General features: G+C 46.5%; 1 long non-coding RNA gene across 4 annotated transcripts in view; it reads left to right on the forward strand.

Annotated features, from left to right (window-relative positions):
• LOC106613731 (uncharacterized) overlaps window positions 1–20,483 on the forward strand; it is a 51,815-nt gene extending 31,332 nt beyond the window's left edge. For all 4 annotated transcript variants that reach the window (XR_014378996.1, XR_014378995.1, XR_001330548.3 and 1 more), the window contains 2 exons: window positions 2,603–3,965; window positions 19,935–20,483. This is a non-coding gene — a long non-coding RNA (uncharacterized LOC106613731). The remainder of the gene's footprint in view (window positions 1–2,602; window positions 3,966–19,934) is intronic.
• The last annotated feature ends 1,371 nt before the right edge of the window (window positions 20,484–21,854 follow it).

Genomic DNA, 21,854 nt, shown 5'->3' on the forward strand with positions numbered 1-21,854 from the left:
AGTCACAGCGCTCTCTCTGCCATGCCCACTGTGCTGCTATCACACTCTCACACACACACACTCTCACACACTCCTGTCACTATCACACCTGTCACTGTCCCTCCTGTCACTATCACCTGTCACTATCACTCCTGTCCACTCCCTTGGTATTGTCTCCGTTCTGGGTTCGTATAGTGGCCGTGGATCGGGGAGGAAACACTGGGTATCTATCGAGCTGGAGGAAAGTAGGTCTCGCGGCAGTTGGCCGTTGGACATCGTCGCCTCAGCCCAGCGTCAAACCACGCGGCAACCGCTGCAGCTACATCTCACGTCTCTCTCTCTCTATCCCCTTCTTTCTCTCACTCCCTCTCTCTCTCTACCCCCTTCTTAGTCTCACTCCCTCTCTCTCGTTCGGTCTCCCTCTACCAAGGCAAGGCGGTGCCAAAATGTGTCTTAACACTATAGCGATATGCAAACCACATGTCAAAGCCCCCTTTCTTAGGAAAAAGCGTCATGCCTTCATCGCTATGTTCCTTCCGTTTCCCCACCCCCTTCTTTCCACGGGTCTTTAGTTCTGCACTTGGCTGCTTCAATAATATTTATAGCATGATTTCTAAACACAAGTCCAATGCCATGGGGCGAAAGCTCCCCTCCGTACCACCCCAATATCCCTGTACCCTTCCCCTTTGCCTCTGCCCTCTCCTTCAGAGCTGACAGATAGACAAACGCCCTGTTCTTTCTTTCTTTGCCTCTCAAGCCTCCCTCCATCCATCCTGCCGGCCCGGCACAATGCGTCCGCTTCATCCCGCGGCCGGGGGAATGCAGCCCTGAACTAACAATATCACCAAGGCTGTCTGAATGCCGGGGAGCCCCATTGTGTCCTGGCAGAGGGGAGTTAACACCCATGTCTGAGCCCAATGAATAGTATTATTGTGTCTGAGACATGCACCTCTCCCCCGGTCTCCCCCTATTCGTACCCCTAACACACCCCCTCTTCTAGTCCCAACAGCCCAGTCCCCTCTAGGTCCCCCTTTCTCTCCCCTCAACGGCCAACTACCAACTTCCAAACGCCCAGCGAGTCTCCAAAAGTGTATTTCTTTATTTTCTCAGTGTGGAATTAAGCCTGTGGACTTTTTGTAAAATATATTTTTTGTGACAGTAGAGGTGGGGTGAGGAGGAGAGAGGAGGCCTGTAGGTTGTGTCGTGGTAGTGGTGTGATGGCGGTATGGGATGGAAGGGGTTCAGTTTGACCATGGTCTTTCACAGTTGAAGGACACAATGGAGCCGAGAGTCCATAAAGAAATGTCCCCTACTGCCATTAACATAATAAGAGGGCGCTGAAACCATTTGAATAATTTTAGACAATACAACAAGCACAAGTGTTTTTTAACAACGTTTAGAATGACACTGGCAAACACCCTCACATTCTTCCACATTCACTATGTGCCAAATAGCTAAGCCCGTGAAGCAGAGTTTTCCTGTCTCTATTGCACAGTCTTTGTTATTTGGGGGGGCAATAGCAAAATACCCCAAACTTGGTGGACCTTTGTGGTTGGGGATATACTGTAGGTTGTTATTGGTAAAGACTGTATTTTGTTGAGGATCATTTTTATGAATTCCACCAGTGCTATGGTGATTTTTATAATAGGCCCAAATGCTATCACTGTCTGCTGTGTGGAGGGGCATCATCAGCCAAATGCTATCACTGGCTGCTGTGTGGAGGGGCATCATCAGCCAAATGCTATCACTGGCTGCTGTGTGGAGGGCATCATCAGCCAAATGCTATCACTGGCTGCTGTGTGGATGGCATCATCAGCCAAATGCTGTCACTGGCTGCTGTGTGGAGGGGCATCATCAGCCAAATGCTGTCACTGGCTGCTGTGTGGAGGGGCATCATCAGCCAAATGCTATCGCTGGCTGCTGTGTGGAGAGGGCATCATCAGCCAAATGCTATCACTGGCTGCTGTGTGGAGGGGCATCATCAGCCAAATGCTGTCACTGACTGCTGTGTGGAGGGGCATCATCAGCCAAATGCTGTCACTGGCTGCTGTGTGGAGGGCATCATCAGCCAAATGCTGTCACTGGCTGCTGTGTGGAGGGGCATCATCAGCCAAATGCTATCACTGGCTGCTGTGTGGAGGGGCATCATCAGCCAAATGCTGTCACTGACTGCTGTGTGGAGGGGCATCATCAGCCAAATGCTGTCACTGGCTGCTGTGTGGAGGGCATCATCAGCCAAATGCTGTCACTGGCTGCTGTGTGGAGGGGCATCATCAGCCAAATCCTGTCACTGGCTGCTGTGTGGAGGGCATCATCAGCCAAATCCTGTCACTGACTGCTGTGTGGAGGGAAATGGGAAATCGTCAGAGTAATAGCTCAGAGTACACTTGGCAGGCAGTTTCTTCCTGCCTGACACACTTAACTCAACATTCTCCCATTTCAGCTTTTCTTTACTCAGGGGGTGATGAAGTTCACATCACAAACTGAGAGGATGCCAAAACACCCCACCCCACCCCCCCACCTCCCTGATCAAAGCACAGGATTGACATCTGTATACTGTGGGCAAAATGCTGCAAGTTAAGCTCAACTCTTTTTCTTTCTCCCTGTCTCTTGTTGTTTGCAGGAGGAGGAGGAGAAACAGAGAGAAAAATAGGAAGAGAAGGAGAGGATAGGAATGATGCCTGTTTGGAAGCAGTGAATGATGAACCAGGGAGCAGGTGAACCCAGCTGTCGATGGCCATGGGCTCTCTGGCTCCTCTCTTCCCGTGGCCCTCTGCGCCGTGCCGGGTTCTCAGGGAGCCGGCTGGGGCCAGCCAGGCAGCGGCAGAGTGGGCAGGCGAGCCGAGGCAAGGGGAGGCGAGGCAGGCTCTCATCCCCGCTAGCAAGATGCTCCTCAGCAAAGCGGAGCAGCAAATCAATATGGAGGAGAGAGGCTAGCAGGGTTCGCCCATCACTGCCCCCGGCCCTAGAGCCCAGGGACCCAGCGCTGCCAGCTCTCGCTCTCCTCCTCCTCTAGTAGCAGGACCAGAACCAGCCACTGTATGGAGCACATCAGTCAGATCCTAACCCTCAACCACCTGCTTTCTCTCTATCTGTGTGTGTGTAAGCATGTCTGTATGTGTGGTTCTGCCGTAGGGGCTTTCGTGGTCCAAGACCACTTGCTAAAGCTTTGCCAGCGAGAAAGAGAGAGAATAAAAAACGGACGTCAAAGGTCTTTTTCTTTTTTTTTCTCTGATTACTCATTCTTACTCATTCCACCTGACTGTTTGAGCGAGAGTTCTTATATTGAATTGAACAGGGCTCTCTCGTCAGTCCCCCTCCAAGCATGTACTGTACAGTCACCATGCTCTCCACATGTGATGAACCAGGATAAAAGGACAATTTGAACTTTTTTCTCTCGTCTGCAGATTCAGAGAAAATCTTTTTCGCCTCCAGTTTTCTTCCTCACCACTCAGGTTACTATCAGAGGAGGTGGCAGAGGTTATTGATCTGTATGGAGAAGGAAGAGGTGCTGGTTTTAATACAGTACCGTTCACTGTCTGATGGTTATATAGTAGTGGCTGATAACCCATTCACTGTACAGCTGAACTATATTCAGGAGTGAACGAGTCCTGAGTGAGAGATGAAAAGGACGGTGAGCAGATAATGCCTGAACAGTGGCCTGAACAGTATCCACTATTTCATGTGACTTTTCTCCTCCATATTTGAATCAATCTCTCCACATAAGAAGCTTTGAAAAGACCTTCTACGCAAGAAACCCTATCTTTAGATACATAGAAATAGAAAACATTTGATTAAATAAGAATGACTGTAAGTGCTGTATGGACACACAAAAAGCTGAATTACATTTATTTCATTGGAGAAGAAAAGGATTGAAAACTGCTGGGCTGGAGAGGACAAAAGGGACAGAGCTTGTTTGGACCTGAAACAGTAACAACTTCACAGAGTGAGATCTACAAACAACACAATGTTGCAGACTTCACTTGGTAAGCAGGCCTCCAGCTTCACTGTTCTATTGTTTGAGCCTTTTACACAGATGTGACATGTCATGTGACAATTGCTGGGTGTATATTCAAATGCTGTGTGAAATGTGTGAGGAATATTCATAATCTTAAACAAATAAAACCGTCATAGACAGGTTACAGTTAAGCAATAATACATGAGAGGCCCACCCCGGACAATTGTGCGCCACCCTATGGGACTCCCAATCACAGCTGGTTGTGGTTCAGCCTGGAATCCAACCAGGGTGTCTGTAGTGATGCCTCTAGCACTGAGATGCAGTGTCTTAGACCGCTGCGCCACTCGGGAGCCCTGTAAAGTATTGACTGCCCTGTACCCAAGTGCTGGTTGAACATTGTAGCATACAAAAGTGGTTGCTATGGAGGGTCTGTCTTCCACCCTTGCTAGCTAGCCAACCACACAGCTAACACAATCACTTCAGAATGAAGCTGGAAAGACAGAAAACTAGCTGCATTTCATTTCGTTTAACCTGTTTTTCTATTGACATTTCTTTGTTTTTATCCATAAAATGATGCTGATTCATGATTTCAACTGGCTGAGAAAAGATGTGGAATACGTTCATTACTATGGGACAGAGTAGATATCTAATTTTAAATATTGCAACAATGTTGCAAATCCTGAGATAATGTCTAGATGCTTTTTACAGTGGAGATCAAGTTTTATAAATTGCATGGCTGGGCAGATGAGACAGTGGATCTGTAAAAGTAGTAGTAGTAGTAGTAGTAGTGTGTTGCTAGGTAACAACGTAAATGATGGCACTTTTTATGAATGCACTGGCCATGTGTATGTTGTTTAGTATATCATGGGCAGGATAGGCTCTAGCAATGGGAATTCCAAACCACCCGTTGTATAATCGGTTTGAGTAATATACAGTATACACAGCAATGTAGCACAGACAATTGTCTTTTATTTTTGCTGCTTACCTTCATCAAACATAATGCCCTAGGGTGTGATAATGCTGTAATTGAATTGTGGAGTAGTTGCGTGGCTTACAGATTAGTATTAAGAGTCCCGTGTCAATCTGCTGGCACAGAGAGACAGGCGCCACGCTGTGTCTCAGCCTGGCAACGCCGTGCCGCGCGCCTACAAAATGGCTGCCGTTGTCTGCCAGCTGTCTGCTCAGCCAAGATGGCGACTGCGGACTGCTTTTAACGCCCGCCATCTGCTTAACGGGTATGCAAATGGCCCTAATTACATTTGCATACGCTTGAGTCTTAACCCCCTCTGACTTGTTCTCCTAAATAACTAACACAGAGTGTTCAGAGAAACAACGCAAGCTGCTGCGTTAATGAAGGCGCTCAGGAGAATTACAAAACAAATGTCGCTGGTTGGTTGAGCCTCCTCTCTTTGTTTCTCTGTCACCCCATCTTCCTTTATGCAAGGCCTTGATAACGTTACTGTTTCTGGTTTTGGTGTGAGTGAAATATGGGGCGGCAGTCGGCATCTGCTCTGTCTGCTTGGTCTGTCTGCTTGGTCTGTCTGCTTGGTCTGTCTGCTTGGTCGGTCTGTCTGCTTGGTCTGTCTGTCTGCTTGGTCTGTCTGTCATGCATGTCTGTCTGTCTGTCTGTCCTGTCTGTCTGTCTGTCTGTCTGTCTGTCTGTCTGTCTGTCTGTCTGTCTGTCTGTCTGTCTGTCTGTCTGCTCATTGTGCCATATGTGACATTGGTGACTGGCTGCCGTTAGGTAGCCTCCTAACATACTGTTAAATCCCCACTGTAAAGGCAATCGAGGAGGGGAGTCCACGCCCGGCCGGCCCATCTCCACCACATGTCTGTCTGTCTGTCTGTCTGTCTGTCTGTCTGTCTGTCTGTCTGTCTGTCTGTCTGTCTGTCTGTCTGTCTGCTTGGTCTGTCTGCTTGGTCTGTCTGTCATGCAGCTGTCTGTCTGTCTGTCTGTCTGTCTGTCTGTCTGTCTGTCTGTCTGTCTGTCTGTCTGTCTGTCTGTCTGTCTGTCTGCTTGGTCTGTCTGCTTGGTCTGTCTGCTTTGTCTGTCTGCTTGGTCGGTCTGTCTGCTTGGTCTGTCTGTCTGCTTGGTCTGTCTGTCATGCATGTCTGTCTGTCTGTCTGTCTGTCTGTCTGTCTGTCTGTCTGTCTGTCTGTCTGTCTGTCTGTCTGTCTGTCTGTCTGTCTGTCTGTCTGTCTGTCTGTCTGCTTGGTCTGTCTGCTTTGTCTGTCTGCTTGGTCGGTCTGTCTGCTTGGTCTGTCTGTCTGCTTGCTCTGTCTGTCATGCTCTGTCTGTCTGTCTGTCTGTCTGTCTGTCTGTCTGTCTGTCTGTCTGTCTGTCTGTCTGTCTGTCTGTCTGTCTGTCTGTCTGTCTGTCTGTCTGTCTGTCTGTCTGTCTGTCTGTCTGCTCATTGTGCCATATGTGACATTGGTGACTGGCTGCCGTTAGGTAGCCTCCTAACATACTGTTAAATCCCCACTGTAAAGGCAATCGAGGAGGGGAGTCCACGCCCGGCCGGCCCATCTCCACCACATAATGGCCTCATTAGCATGCACAGCACTCCCCGCTATAGGGCCTGGTGCGCTGCTGCACCGTGGGACCCAGCAGTGTACGCCCTTCACACAGCGCTCAGCATGCAACACTGTGTTCCCCCGCACAATGCTGCCGCTTCATACTCCTTTTATTATGCCTTGTCAAAGCACTGGGGATCAGGGGTATCAGGAGGGAAACAGCGGGCGGCACGCTAAACGTGGATGAGGCAATATATTTGTGCTTTTTGGTCTTAATGTAGTGTTAGTGGGGATGGATGTACTGTTGCCCTGGTGTTTTACGCTGGACGTTACAATCTCAGCCTTTCACAGACATTTTCACCTGTCAATGCTAATTACTGCACTGAGCCCTCTGTGAATTATCTGTGTCCTGGAAATATGCTATCATCTGCTCTAAAGCCCTTTGAGTGTGTGTGTGTGTGTGTGTGTGTGTGTGTGTGTGTGTGTGTGTGTGTGTGTGTGTGTGTGTGTGTGTGTGTGTGTGTGTGTGTGCGCGCTGAGCAGAGGCGGGAACATAGTACACACCAGCAGCCCCACCATGCATACACACACGCACAGACACAGTGTAGTGTACACACACACACACACACACACCTACCACACACAGGCTCGTCTCCATGGGGGAACCATGACACGGAACTGAAGCCAAAGTAATCAAATCATTTTAACTCTCGCTCTCATAACTCACAGCAATTGAATCACTCCAGAAAACACTGGTTAGCATTCGGCCATTTCACGACCATTTCACGATCAGACCACAATGCAGTGTATGAGAGTGAAATATGTTTGACAATCCAGAGTGAGGGCAGAGAGGATCCATTGTTGTACATAATCATATAGAATAACACTAGATACGGTACACTACTATACTGTATAACTAAGGCAAGCAAGATGGATGATGCAATTCATTGTGTGAAATTCCAGAAAATTCATGTTCATTAATATTTCCTATGTCATTGTGGCGGCACCTTGAAAATGTATAGTGTTGTTTTCCTCTGACGGGTTTTGATGGTTTGTCGCCTAGTTGTCATATTACAGTTAATAAAGGACATAGTACCCATCAAGGGAGAGTGACTTGAGCACTGGCAGTGGATTAAATATAGGCGACACCAGAGGGATAAGAAGCTAGCCTCGCTAGGCTATATGCACGTTTACATATTCAAAGCAGTCTCGTCCCTCTATCTCCCTCTTTATAAGGTCGGTTTAATCAAGCTGCCTGTCTAATCAGCTCAGACTCTGTGAGGAGGAGAGCGCTTCGTGGTTAACTTAGCTTTGCCCAGGCTAGCCTGTTAGCAAGCTGAAACGCTAGCCCGACACCCAGGCTACTGTATCCCATCTCCTTTGTGGGTAAAATGGCAGCCAGGTTAATGGTGTTCTGTGCAGCTGAGACGGCAGGCTATGGGGGTGGGGGTCTAACAGGAGGGGGTAGGATTTGTTTGGGGTGGGTGGTGTCAGGATGGGGGGACAGTAGGTCCTTAAAGAGGGGAGGAAGAGAGAGAATAGTCTGTCTGGGTCAGTGGGTGTGTGCTGGTCCCTCATTTGCATATTGAGAACAGCTGGGGAGCCCATATGTTTTCAGCAGCGCCAGACAAAAATGACATTCAGACATACACGCAAGCCCACCAAACCCCAAGGCATAGACCCCCTCTCAACACACACAGACACACACACACACAAATCAACTGCCATTTGGGATTGCATCTGGACATTCACGCTCTTACTTAAAAACACAAAAACACCCGTACCCCCTACCTCTGCCCCCCAAAAGAGAAAGCTTTTATGGTAATGATGCCCATAGCCATGTGTGTAAGTACACCACTGCAATTATGCATAATTCAGCACAAAGAGAGGAGGGACGGAGGCTGGGTACAGTACATCTTGCTGGAGCTGGTGCAGGCAGTACAAGGAGGAAGGGAGGCTGGGTATAGTACATCTTGCTGGAGCTGGTGCAGACAGTACAAGGAGGAAGGGAGGCTGGGTACAGTACATCTTGCTGGAGCTGGTGCAGGCAGTACAAGGAGGAAGGGAGGCTGGGTACAGTACATCTTGCCAGAGCTGGAGCTGTTACATAGAGGAGGGAGGGAGGATGCAGTTTGTGTGGGTGGGTCGGGGTCGGGGGGGGGGGGGGGGTTCAAGATTTATTAGTCGTATGTACGGGATACACATGGTATACACCGTCCAACAAAATGCTTACTTGCAGGTTCCTTCTCAACAATGCAGTGTGTGTGTGTGTGTGTGTGTGTGTGGTGTGTGTGTGTGTGTGTGTGTGTGTGTGTGTGTGTGTGTGTGTGTGTGTGTGTGTGTGTGTGTGTGTGTGTGTGTGTGCAGACCGTTAGTTTGCAAAGTTGAAGCAGCACACACCTCTATCATTACACATACAGACATATATCCTCACCATCCTTACAGATAGGAGGGCAGACCACACACACACACACACACACACACACACACACACACACACACACACACACACACACACACACACACACACACACACACACACACACACACACACACTCTCTCTCTCTTTCACTTCTTATTTGGCTTTGTCCTCTTCCATGCCCAAGACATGACATGGTAATTCAAACCAAGCTGTAGATGTTTTATTTAATCAAGGTATGAATTGAGTGAGGTGGAATAACACTAGTTTTGTATCTTGGTGCTGTTAATTCCCAGAATAAGCATACATTAAATACAGAATTGTCTACCCATACATTTGATTTCTTTTTTAATAGCTCGAAATAGCGGTGATTGGATGTATTAATTTAAATCAGCATATCAGGCAGAAGAAGTATGAAGACATTTGGATGATTTAAAGCATACTGTCACTTCAAACATAAAACATATACAATATCTATAGGACAAACCGTTCTAGCCACAGAACAAGAGTCATTCTCTTTCTATGCTTCTTGTATGGCTGTTTATAGATTCCTAGTTTTAGTTATTGTGTAGGATATGAACTGTACACCACTTCACTGGTAGGGCTGGTGGTGGTGGTGTTAGTGGGCACATGCTTCATTTGTGTCAATGCAGCCTCGTCTCATGAAGCTTCCCTCACTGTGAGTACCCGCTGCTTTTATATGGTTAGATATTGATTGAATGTGTTCCACCCACAGAAGTAATAGTTGCTGAAAGCATTTATAGCCGTTGTTCAATTCTCCTAGACCTGCTTAGCATTTTTGAAAAAAATTTTTTTACATTGCCCTACTTTCTAATTCAAATGAAAAATAATTCATTTGCATACATTCTGTGTTTAGTTCTTTTCAAACATCAATGACAAAATGCGATAAACAGGATGTTTTTTTTTTCATGCTTTCATCCCAGGCATTTGGAAAGACACATATGTGCTGATTTGCGATAGGTTTTTATTTATTTTATAAAAGCAGAAATAAAAGCATACATTCAATAGGTTGTTACTTGTAGGTTATCAAGGTTATTTTCATTTATTTTATTATCATTATTATTATATTATTAAGAAGCTGCTATGAAATGTAGGATTTACTTCCCTTTTGAGACCTACTGAATATGTTAATTTTTATTACTATATAATTGCCAAATCTAGTTCCGGTGTATGTTTATTCTAAGCCTGTATCCTCATGATAATAATCTGATATTTTGGAGTGTTTTGTGATCATGTACTTGAGGGAGCTATCGTATCATTGAGCTGGCACATTTATTAACCTCAAACAAAATGGCCTGCATTTGTATATGTAGAGACCAGTCCTCAGCCATTAGTGAAGGACTAGGAGCACTTCCGTGAGAACAGTCTCTTAATCAGTATCATTGTAGACATCACTCCTCAGGCATCAGAGAAACTAGTGAACAACTTCCATGAGTTGCTTTAGTAACACAGCACTGCTTCAACGCTCCAGTACGGAGAGCTGGCTGGCTTCTGATTACAGGCAGCAGAGGGAAAACAGGCAGGCATTTATCCAAGTCACTGATTATGTCATTTCAAAGGGCCCAAACACTCAGCCACACAGACAGCTCTGAGGGCAGAATTATGAAGCAGTAGGGAGTGGAATGGGGGGTGGGGGGGTTATGAAAGGGAAATTAAAATGGAGTGCTCTATGTGTGATTAAACTGGTGGCTTGGCTGGCAGAGGCCAAGCTCAAGTACAGGCCTGTGATTTGGACCATAATGAAAATGTGAGGGGCTGAGGCGGTGCTCTGAACCCCGCAACACAACACACACTGATCAGCACCAAACATACACACACCACAATTTAACACACACTGATCAGCACCAAACATACACACACACACAGTTTAACACACACTGATCAGCACCAAACATACACACACCACAATTTAACACACACTGATCAGCACCAAACATACACACACCACAGTTTAACACACACTGATCAGCACCAAACATACACACACACACACACGCACGCACGCACGCACGCACGCACGCACGCACGCACGCACGCACGCACGCACGCACGCACACACACACACACACACACACACACACACACACACACACACACACACACACACACACACACACACACACTGATCAGCACCAAACATACACACACACACTGATCAGCACCAAACATACACACACCACAGCTTAACACACACTGATCAGCACCAAACATACACACACCACAGCTTAACACACACTGATCAGCACCAAACATACAGACACACACTGATCAGCACCAAACATACACACACCACAGCTTAACACACACAGATCAGTACCAAACATACACACACCACAGCTTAACACACACAGATCAGCACAGATACCTTACAGCCCAACACTTTGCTTAACATTTTACTGCAGTGGGCTAAATCAGGGTCACACAGAGTGTTTCTTGGTAGTCTTAAACAAATCTACTTTGAAACTAAAGTATACACCTCACACACATGGTTATGGGCTTAAAAGACAGAAGACACCTGTACCATGTCAGATATAGAGTTGAAATGTGTTCAATGTTGAGTTTTCATCCCAATATTACACTTTCTATACATTACAGAAGACTGAAATATAACAAAACCATTTGACATAGAAACAATGGATTTTTGGCAGGTTTTTTGAAACAATGTTTATTAATGATTCAATTATGAAAAATATGAAGAACATTCCACCCATGAGGCCACTAGGTCATTTCACTGCAGGAAAGGGCTACCTCGAAACACTAGCCAGCATCCGTAGAACACACAAAGCTCAACTCAACAAACAGTATCCACAAACTCTCCTCTCTATACTCGTTGGAAGAAAGGAGGAAGTTGAGAGGAGTGCGTTGTGGAGAAAGAGAATGGGCTGAAACAACTGGTACTTCTGAAAACGTACCGATGGTGGTGTGATGGGAGGGTGGAACGTAAAGCCAAGGGGAAGAATAGTGTGAAAGAAAGGAGACATTTTTTTGCGGGTAAATAGAAAGAACCTGTTTGATGATTTCGCTGAACATATAGAGCCCCTCCACCTCCAAACCATCGGAGGCAGCAGAGATGGCGGTCACCAAGACACTCAGCCTGCTGACGGCCAGTCACAATGCGCCACATCAATATTATATTTGACCATTTAGTCTCGGCGCAACCCCAAACAGGGGGATGGTAACCAAGCGTGGGAACGGGGTGAAAATGGGGATGGTAATCCAGTCAGGCAAATGGCTAGACTGCCCAGCTGCACTGACTTCCATTCAGGAGCAGGTGAAGAAAGACCATAAGGGTCAAGGTCAGAGGAGGGATGTCGTCCGCTGTGCAGACTGGCCTGTTTGGGTGCTGCATCAAATGTGTTTGCTTATTTTATAAGCTGCTACTTATTGCCTCCCGGGGACCCCTCCCCCCAGACCTCCACCTCCCCCAGTCTGGTAGAGACAGAGCATGTCCCTTTTGGCTTGCCGTCTCGGTGTACGTGGCTGGTCCACAATCAAACTAGGGTTGTCTACAGATTAGGATGCGGCTGTTTTAGTCGGTATTACTGCATTAGCACACCCACACTGACGTCGGTTAACATATGAGAATTGAATCTGAAAATAGGAGGTATTGTGAAAATTATTTTCATTCAGTTGACTGGATCTATTTTGGGGACCATTTTTTTGTAATGATCCTTAATGATCACATACTTACTGTATTATGCCATGTTGATAAGACAATCTGCATTTAATATCACTTTGAAATTTGAGAAATTACATTTGAAGCAGTATATCACTCAGAAAGGGTTAAATAATAATTAGCATTTATTAGAAATGTTCAGATACCCTATCATTGCATGATGGTGCATAAGTTGTGCAGCACCGTGCGTCCAGTATCACTACCCTGCAGCAGTATAAACAATTATATCCCTTTAAGAGGAGGGACTTTATCTCATGAGATGTTTGTCAGAGAAAGTGGTTGACGGGGAACTGAAGACACGAGCGCCTAGCCACCCTGTGGTAGATACCATTATTCACACAGGCTTCTGCTTTATTCGCCGGACTGAAAGAGAGCCACTTCTCACCCATCACTTCATCAATAGACCTGTCCCCCTGTCCTTTCCTCTGGAGGAACCGTACCCCCTCCTCTCCTCTCCTCCCCTATCCTTTCCTCCTCTCCCCGGCCCTAATCGTCTCAACTCACGCTGAAATCAAGCTTAGTAACGGCACGTTTGTCAGCCCCTCTCTCTCGTCCCCCCCACCATGCAAAGCTCCCTTTCTCCCGTCATTCTCTCACCTTGGTCTGCCACCCACCCTCCCACTGCTTAAATCCCTATCAGCATGTCAACAAAATGTCTGCTCAGCTGGGGTTGACACACACACAATCTCACACATTGAGCTTCGTCCCTGCTGAACCCTTTCTCTCCCCACTCTCTCGTTCCCCCTCTCTCTCTCAAGTCCTTCTTATCCAGCATGGCAAGTTGTGCTGTATACCAAAACAGAAGATGCAGCCCGTTTGTTGTTTGCATGTTTTCTTGTACGATAAATGCTTAGCAGAACTATTAGTGAATAATATTGCTTTACGTTGATGTTCTGAGGTGAGTTGCTTAAAGTTCAGTGTCCAACTTTCTGATTCTAATAGAGACATATTATCCTTGCCAAGTATATTTCATCCATTCTACAAACATACTTACCCTTTTAATTGCAGGGGAGAAGATGTATAACTTGGAATGAAGTAGATTTGAACATAAAATTATTATATCACAAGAAATGGTTGTTTGACGTCACGATACGTTAGTATTATACTACGAGTCTTTTCCATTTACTCCAGTGGAGGCTGGTGGGAGGAGCTATTGGAGGACGGGCTCATTGTAATAGCTGGAATAGACTCTGTGGAATGGCATGGAAACCACGTTTGACTCCGTTCCTTTTATTCCATTCCAGCCATTACAATGAGCCTGTCCTCCCACCAGCCTCCACTGATTTACTCCTATAGGCCCCTCTTGTATTGGCATTGGTTCAGATCACAAAGATGTATATTCAGTCATATCAGCTAACATGAAGTTGATGCTGCTGCTTCTTGTTGTTATTCTTGAGGTAGCAGCCATTTTTGGCTTGCAAAGCTAGATGGCTGCCTATATTTGCTTATCAATGATGCGAGAGATATAGCAGTTGTGTCTCGTCAGATGTGTGTGCATGTGTGTGTGTATATATATATATATATATATATATATATATATATATATATATATATATATATATACAGTTAGGTGATGGAGAGTGTGTGAATTCTTCAGGGCTTATGCTGTATGCTGATGAAGGTCCGATTGTGTCTGTGGGTACATGTGTGTTCATATTGATGAGTGTTCCTTGTCCAATGTTGTCCCTCAGTATATCTTGCTGCAGAGTGCCCAGCTGGTGTCAGCCTCGCAGGCAGTAAAAGTGTCTTTGTTCAGTCTGTGTCTCTGTGCTATCGTGTGTCTGAGCTGTGCTTGCCTGTGCCCGTCTCCCCCATCTGCCACTGATGTCATTAGCGAAGAGGGAACATGGGCACATTGGGAGCCCGGCTTATTTGACAATCCTCAGCAACTGCCTCCTCTTCCTCACTGCAATATAAAGCCTGCATCCTCAACTCACCTCACCTCACCTTTTTTTCTATTTCAATCATTGTGCTTTTTTGCACGAGGACTTGGATGGTGCGTTCTCAGCAGTGGCCAGCTTCTGCCAACATAGCACAATCTCTATGTAAATGTATTCAGATGAATGTGTTGCCCAAAGACCATCAGCTCGGCTGGCTGCATGGACCAGGCTGAGGCTGGGAGGAAGGTGTTTCCACACTAGGCTAAAGCTGGCTGGGCTTGTGTTAGATTGCTGTTAATGCTAGCAGCTATGAGGTGGACCCCTGCCAAAAAGACATAGAAACCCCTGTTAAACACTATGTTTATATTGGACTGTGATTTGCAAATGGGCCTTTGGTGTAGCAACCCTGTGTCACTCTGCTTTTCCATCAGGCACACAGCAGACTGCTACAGATAAAATCAAGGGGTCCTCACTCGGCGAGCGTAGGGAGACGGGGAGAGGGAGAGGAGGGAGGCGTGAGCATTTACATGTTTGTGGGGGCTCCTCTCTAGAGTGCAGTTTGGTATTCATATTGAGATATTCCTGAGTGCATCAACACATCTCACATACAGTACACATACACTTTCCCTCTCTGCTATGCTTGCTGTTCTCCCCATCATCTCTACCGTTGTGAACTTCACTGTGAGCCAGTTCATTGTTATTCATTTCACTGTTTTCCTGGCTGCCCTGTGAGACTGACTAAGACTCCGTTCAGCAGCCGTATTGTATAGGAGACAGGTCTGTTGTTTCCACTGAAGGATGACACATACTGCAGGTTGATGCTGGTGTTCCTATTATGTCTGCTGTACTGTAGGAGTTCCACAGTCCTGAGAGGACATGAGCCAGTGCTGACTGTATCACAGACAGCCACTGTGACTGCCGCTTGGCAAATGACTTGGGTTTGATAACACAGATACTGTAAACCTCATCCCCATGGTAATCAGAGGATCATTGTTGTATATATTTTTGTTACCTTTATTTTAACAGGGAGTCCCATTGAGACCAAGGTCTCTATCAAAGGAGCCCTGCATACATATAATTGACAAAATACAATATATTCAAAATGAAAATTACAAATATATTCAAGAAAAACAATCACGTGACGTAAGAACCAGTACTATACGACGTGGCTGCTGGGGGATGTGCAATAGGTAGATGCGGGAGAAATGGAAATCCTAAAGTTGTACTATAAGGAAGTCCACTGAGAGTAGTTTGTTTTTGATCGTGGTTAAGAGAATAATCTTAACATATTTTTATACTTTCTTTCTAACTTTCTCGCTTACAACTTTACTTTCTTTTTTCACACTCCTCTTTTGCCTCTTTCCTCTGTCCCCCTCACCCTCCTTCTGACACGTTCTCCCTATGGCTGTGGGGACATGGGCTGAAGTTTGCTTTGCTGAGTCCATAAAGAGGCATTTTAAAAAGCTGTGTTAAGAGAGGAACAATGGTTAAATGAGCCCCCCTCGGTGAGGGGCTGGTTCCCATGGGGACTCAGCATGGTGCTCTATTGGCCCAGCTCTCCCTGGCCCCCATTCACCACTCAGTCATGGTCCCTTATGGCGGAGGGAAAATCACACGATTCATGCGAAGTGTGATCCAATGACATGTATTTTTAATGAGGGCTTACGTCTTTGTTGGGATGGACTGGACGGACACACTACTCCAGGTTTCACCAGGTTTCTGTCAGTCAGGCCAGCCCAAACTCTCTCTCTACCCGTCTCGCTTCACTCTCTTGTTCACTCTCTCTATGTTTCCTCTCTCCTCTCAGGCCCTCTGTGGCCTACCCGGACCAGAGACAAAGCTCCCACAGCCCAGGAGCAGCCTCAGAATAGCCTCAGTGAAAGGCTTTATGCTGCTCCTCTAAACCCACTGCTGGTAGTTACCATGATGATGTCATCAGACAACAGCACTTTCTGCTGCTACAACAGTTTTAACAATGAAAATATTGATATGCATAAAACAAAAATGGTAAGATTTGATCTAAATTGAATTTTGATACTTGAGGGATTGAATACATTTACCGATCAACATTTTGAAATGAGACAACTTACACTACATGATTAAAAGTATGTGGACACCTTCTCGTCGAACATCTCATTCCAAAATCATGGTCATTAATATGGAGTTGGTCCCTCCTTTGCTACTATAACAGCCTCCACTCTTCTGGGAAGGCTTTCCACTAGATGTTGGAACATTTCTGCTGGAACTTGCTTCCATTCAGCCACAAGAGCATTAGTGAGATTGGCACTGATGTTGGGGGATTAGGCCTGGCTCGCAGTCGGTGTTTCAATTCATCCCAAAGGTGTTCGATAGGGTTGCGGTCAGGGTTCTGTGCAGGCCAGTCAAGTTCTTCCACACCGATCTCGACAAATATTTCTGTATGGACCTCGCTTTGTGAATGGGGGCATTGTCATGCTGAAACAGGAAAGGGCCTTACCCAAACTGTTGCCACAAAGTTGGAAGCATAGAATCGTCTAGAACGTCATTGTTTGCTGTAGCGTTAAGATTTCCCTTCACTGGAACTAACCCGAACCATGAAAAACAGCCCCAGGCCATTATTTCTCCTCCACCAAACTCTACAGTTGGCACTATGCATTCGGGCAGGTAGCGTTCTCCTGGCATCTGCCAAACCCAGATTAGTCTGTCGGACTGCCAGGTGCTGAAGCGTGATTCATCACTCCAGAGAACGCATTTCCACTGCTCCAGAGTCCAATGGCGGCGAACTTCACATCACTCCAGCCGATGCTTGGCATTGCACATGGTGTCTAAGGCTTGTGTGCGGCTGCTCGACCATGGAAACCCATTTCATGATGCTCCCGATGAACAGTTATTGTGCTGACGTTGCTTCCATAGGCAGTTTGGAACTTGGTAGTGACTATTGCAGCCGAGGACAGAGGATTTTTACACGTTACACGCTTCAGCACTCGGCCGTCCCGTTCTGTGAGCTTGTGTGACCTACCACTTCGCGGCTGAGCCGTTGTTGCTCCTAGATGTTTCCACTTCACAATAACAGCACTTACATTTGGCTCGGGACAGCTCTAGCAGGGCAGAAATTTGACCAACTGACTCGTTGGAAATGTGGCATCCTATGACGGTGCCACGTTGAAAATATCTGAGCAATTCAGTACAGGCCATTCTACTTACATGTTTGTCTATGGAGATTGCATGGCTGTGTGCTTGATTTTATACACCTGTCAGCAATGGGTATGTCTGAAATATCAGAATTTACTCATTTGAAGGGGTGTCCACATACTTTTGTATTTATAGTGTATACAGTATTGGTGTATTGTAGAGTATATCAGAGTATTTTCCAGTCTCATTTTCAGTTTTGGGGTTTTTTGTTGTAGGGCCGTACATTCTCTTTCAGAGGCATCCCACCATGTATCCCACTTATGTGGACATTTCACATGTCATATGCTGTGTGTACATCTGGAGCAATATGTCATCCCTATCTGTGTGGCATGTCCATGGCTGAGAACAGTCGTTAAACTGTCTGACCACATCACCACACTCAACCATCATCTAGCCCTCGTCCACATTCAACAACCAGGCTCCCACCACAGGCCCAAGGCCAACAGCCCAGCTGCACTCACACACATCCAGCATATGCCACTCTCTCCATCTGCAGAGCCTTTTTTCACTGAGCCGGCTGCCTTTTTCTCAATGCACCCTTCTTCTCACGCGAGCCTCGCAACTAGCTTGTATTCATGGCTGTGGTGGGGATGCAGAATTAGTATGCAACAGAGCAGACAGGCCTTCTGTTCTAATGGGGCAGAGCAGAGCAGCAGTCTACCGGGGGGGGTGAACAATACCTTCCCCCCTCCAGCCCCTCAACCCCGGCCTGTCCCAAACCTTTAATGGGACATCAGACAGACAGGCTGCACTGAGCATGGAGCCCAGCAAGCCCCCCCATCCAGCTCTTCAGCCCTGGCCTGTCCCAAACCTTAATGGAACAACAGATAGACAGGCTGCATTGAGCATGGAGCCGAGCAAGCCCCCCCCCCCCACCCAGAAAATACACCCCCACCCCAACCCCAATAGCTCCATAGACGCACCCTCAGCCTCAGCCACCACCCAGGGCTATTGAGGGGGTCCTAGACACCCTCCACCCCTCAGCCAAACTATGCATAAATTAGGCTGGTGTCTCCGTGCAGTCAGCAGGTTGGGGTGCGCCACACCGGCTGTCTCCCAAGCTGGTCCCTCCAACACCCCCACACTGCCTCTCCTCCCCTGCCCCCCTGTCTCTTCGTTCTCCCTCTCTCCCCTACCCCCACACCCCTGCCTCCCCTGCCACATATTTCCTCCCATGTCACCCCTGCCCCCTATCTCCCCTTTCTCCCCAACCCCAGTGTCTCCTCTATAGCCTCCCCTGTATAATACCCTGATAAATCAGCCAGGCCTTCTGCTCCACCAGACCAGACCAGCTAGGTTATTGTTGATGTCTGTCTGGGATCTAGGATCTCCTGGTTGGGCTTTAATCACCGGCAGAGCCTCTTCTCCTCTCCAGACCCCCACAGATGTTCTGCTAATAAAATGAGGTTTTGTGGTATTAACACCATAGGACTATTTTGGGTTGAGCTCAGCTCAGTTCCCTGTTAGTGCCTTGACCTTTTACTCGTTACGGGGAACTTATTGGCTATTTGGTTATTTTATAAAGATACTCCGACAGGGTCTGGTGAGTTTGTGATATGATGTACTGTATCTGTTTGGTCCTCTGGTCTCTTGTTGTCATTATACAGAAAAATTATTTTTATACTGAAACTAGATATCTGGCAGTATGTTTCAATGGTGTTACATCAGCGTTACATCAGATCATTTATACCAAAGGTTAAGAGCCCATAGAGAACCCCCACATGCAGTCTCATCATAGAGCAGAATGATAATTAGATGACTGTCCCAGACTCAGCATCCTCCCTCCCTCCCTCCTCTGCGTTATGCAGCGTAAGCTATCGTGACATCAGTTTATGACCATGCAGGGACCAATGTCTAAGACGAGTGTGTGTGTGTTTGGGAGCAGGGATTTGGGTCATTGTGTTTGTGTCTGGATCCTATTCCCAGAGGTAATATTGGTCTGGGGGGGTTGGGGTGGCCGTCCCCCTATAGGCTGCAGGCGCTGGGGGTCAGCCGGTGTGCCCAGACAGGCCATACTCTGACCCCTGACTGTCTGCAAGCTCAGGGGTCACCCTCAACGCTGATCCAAACGGCAAATAGACACACAGACACACATCCCCCCCCCAACCGGTAGTAAACAACAACAACACAGCGTGGTTGGGGAGGGGAGGAGACAGAGATACATCACACAAGGCAGCGTTATCTAGGACTAGGCTGACACTGCACGTGTGTACATGATCTAAGGGCAGATGGTTCTTCCTCATCTTTAACCTGTCAGACCTTGTAGATCCTTTCATTGTCCTAATCAGCTTCTTTTGTTGTCTTGTGTCTTCTCAGATGCTGAGGTTCCAATGGAGATGCAGTGGAAGCATCAAGCATCATGTCCCGTGCAGACCAAACCAGACACACAGAGATGTAAAGCCGTCCACTGTTCTTGTAATAAAGGTCAATAGAAATACCCCACCACAGTCAAGAGGATTCAGTTCTCCAATCTACTGATTATCACCAAATGTTTGTGTGGTCAGGTAAGTGGGAGTCTTAACAAGGGAAAGGCACATTTATAAGTGTAAAAAAAGTAATATATTTTTTGGAATAGTTTCATTAGGTCTTAATGAAAGATTTTGAAACCAATTTTAGGGGGATATTGGTTGAGATCCCAAGGGATCCTTTGCCCGTTTCTATTTCAGAGTAAAGCTTTTAAATGTAAAATCTTGATTTGCTCTAGTCTTTGTATGCGTTTGCACTTCAGCTTCATTCCCTAACCTATAATTTTCATATCATTGATCGTAATAACTATTTTTTATGTAAAAAATTAAAGACTGCTACATGTTTCAGTGTCTTGTGGTACAAAATTAAAATAAAGTGAACTTAATTGAAAAAAGAAAAGCTGCCTCAGTAGTTTTATTTTTGTTTTTCCATTTAAATTAATCAAATGAAAGTTTATCAATGACCATACACTGCATATTGTAGGTACCAATGTACGATTCTAATTTGAGCCAGTTTGCTACAGCAAGAAAATAATGCTGCAGCAACAGGAAATTATTATGTGGATTATAATTGAACACAACATTTTTGTAGGGGTTGATACATGTAATGTTAGGTCAAATCAAAGTGGAAACTACAAACTTTAGAAGCAGTGCAGGAAAATACGCATCAACAAAAGAGTGATCAAATTAAGATCCTACATCTGTATACAATATGAACGTGGGTAATTTCACACAGGAGGTCCAACATTTGAAACAGCTATTCAGATCATCTCAGAGTTATCCTGAAGGACCAGAAAGGAGACAGTTAAACCAAGTGGCCTACGTCTTTGGTGCCAATTAGGTCCCTGTGTATGAGAGCAAAGGGGGTGTGGAAGGAAGCTGCTGGAGCTGAAGAAGGAGCTACACACAGGCCTTGTTTTTTAGTGATCACGCCTCCTATTGTTTTCCCACAACAGCCGGTTCATGCGATGCCCCAAAACCCCCAGTGCGCTTCAGTGCTCTGGCTGAAATGGGCTCTCTGTTCCCTGCACTGGGCTGCCCGCCTAGCTCCTGCCTCGCCCTGACTGGTAATGACCTGAAATTAGGGCCAAGCCAGGAGGGGAGGCCCTGGGCCCTGGTCTGAAAGAAAGGAGGAGATTATCCCATTCTGCCCGGCCAGTCAGCAGTGGTGGTATTGACCAGGGCCCACCCAGGGAGGGTCCAGTGAGCCGTGAGATGGCCTGATATACATGCTTATTGAGCTGGACAGATTCCCTCACTCTCACCAGGGATAAACCAAACCGTACAAGACACTTTCTTAAACACTGCTCTGGAGATTATAGGAGTGACCCCCCCCCCCCCCCCCCCCTCTCCCTGGGTGGAAACACACAAACTGGGCAGACCTCACCCTATCCTCTGTCCAGACTGCCACTGGGAGTTTGGCCAGGCTTCTCAATGTCGCTGTCCTGAGAGCCGAAAAGGGGTCATCAGACCAAACATCCTACAGTGGCCTAATGAAAAACACTCGGAAAGTATTCAGACCCCTTGCCTTTTTCCACATTTTTTTACGTTACAGCCTTATTCTAAAATTGATTAAATTCATGTTGTTCCTCGTCAATCTACACACAATACCCCATAATAACAAAGCGAAAACAGGTTTTTAGAATGTTTTGCAAATGTATAAAAAAGAAAAAACAGAAATACCTTATTTACACAAGAATTCAGACCCTTTGCAATGAGACTCGAAATTGAGCTCAGGTCCATCCTGTTTCCATTGATCATCCTGGTTTCT

This window comes from Salmo salar, chromosome 10 (genome assembly GCF_965601325.2).
Source record: "Salmo salar chromosome 10, fSalSal1, whole genome shotgun sequence".
Lineage (NCBI taxonomy): Eukaryota > Metazoa > Chordata > Actinopteri > Salmoniformes > Salmonidae > Salmo > Salmo salar.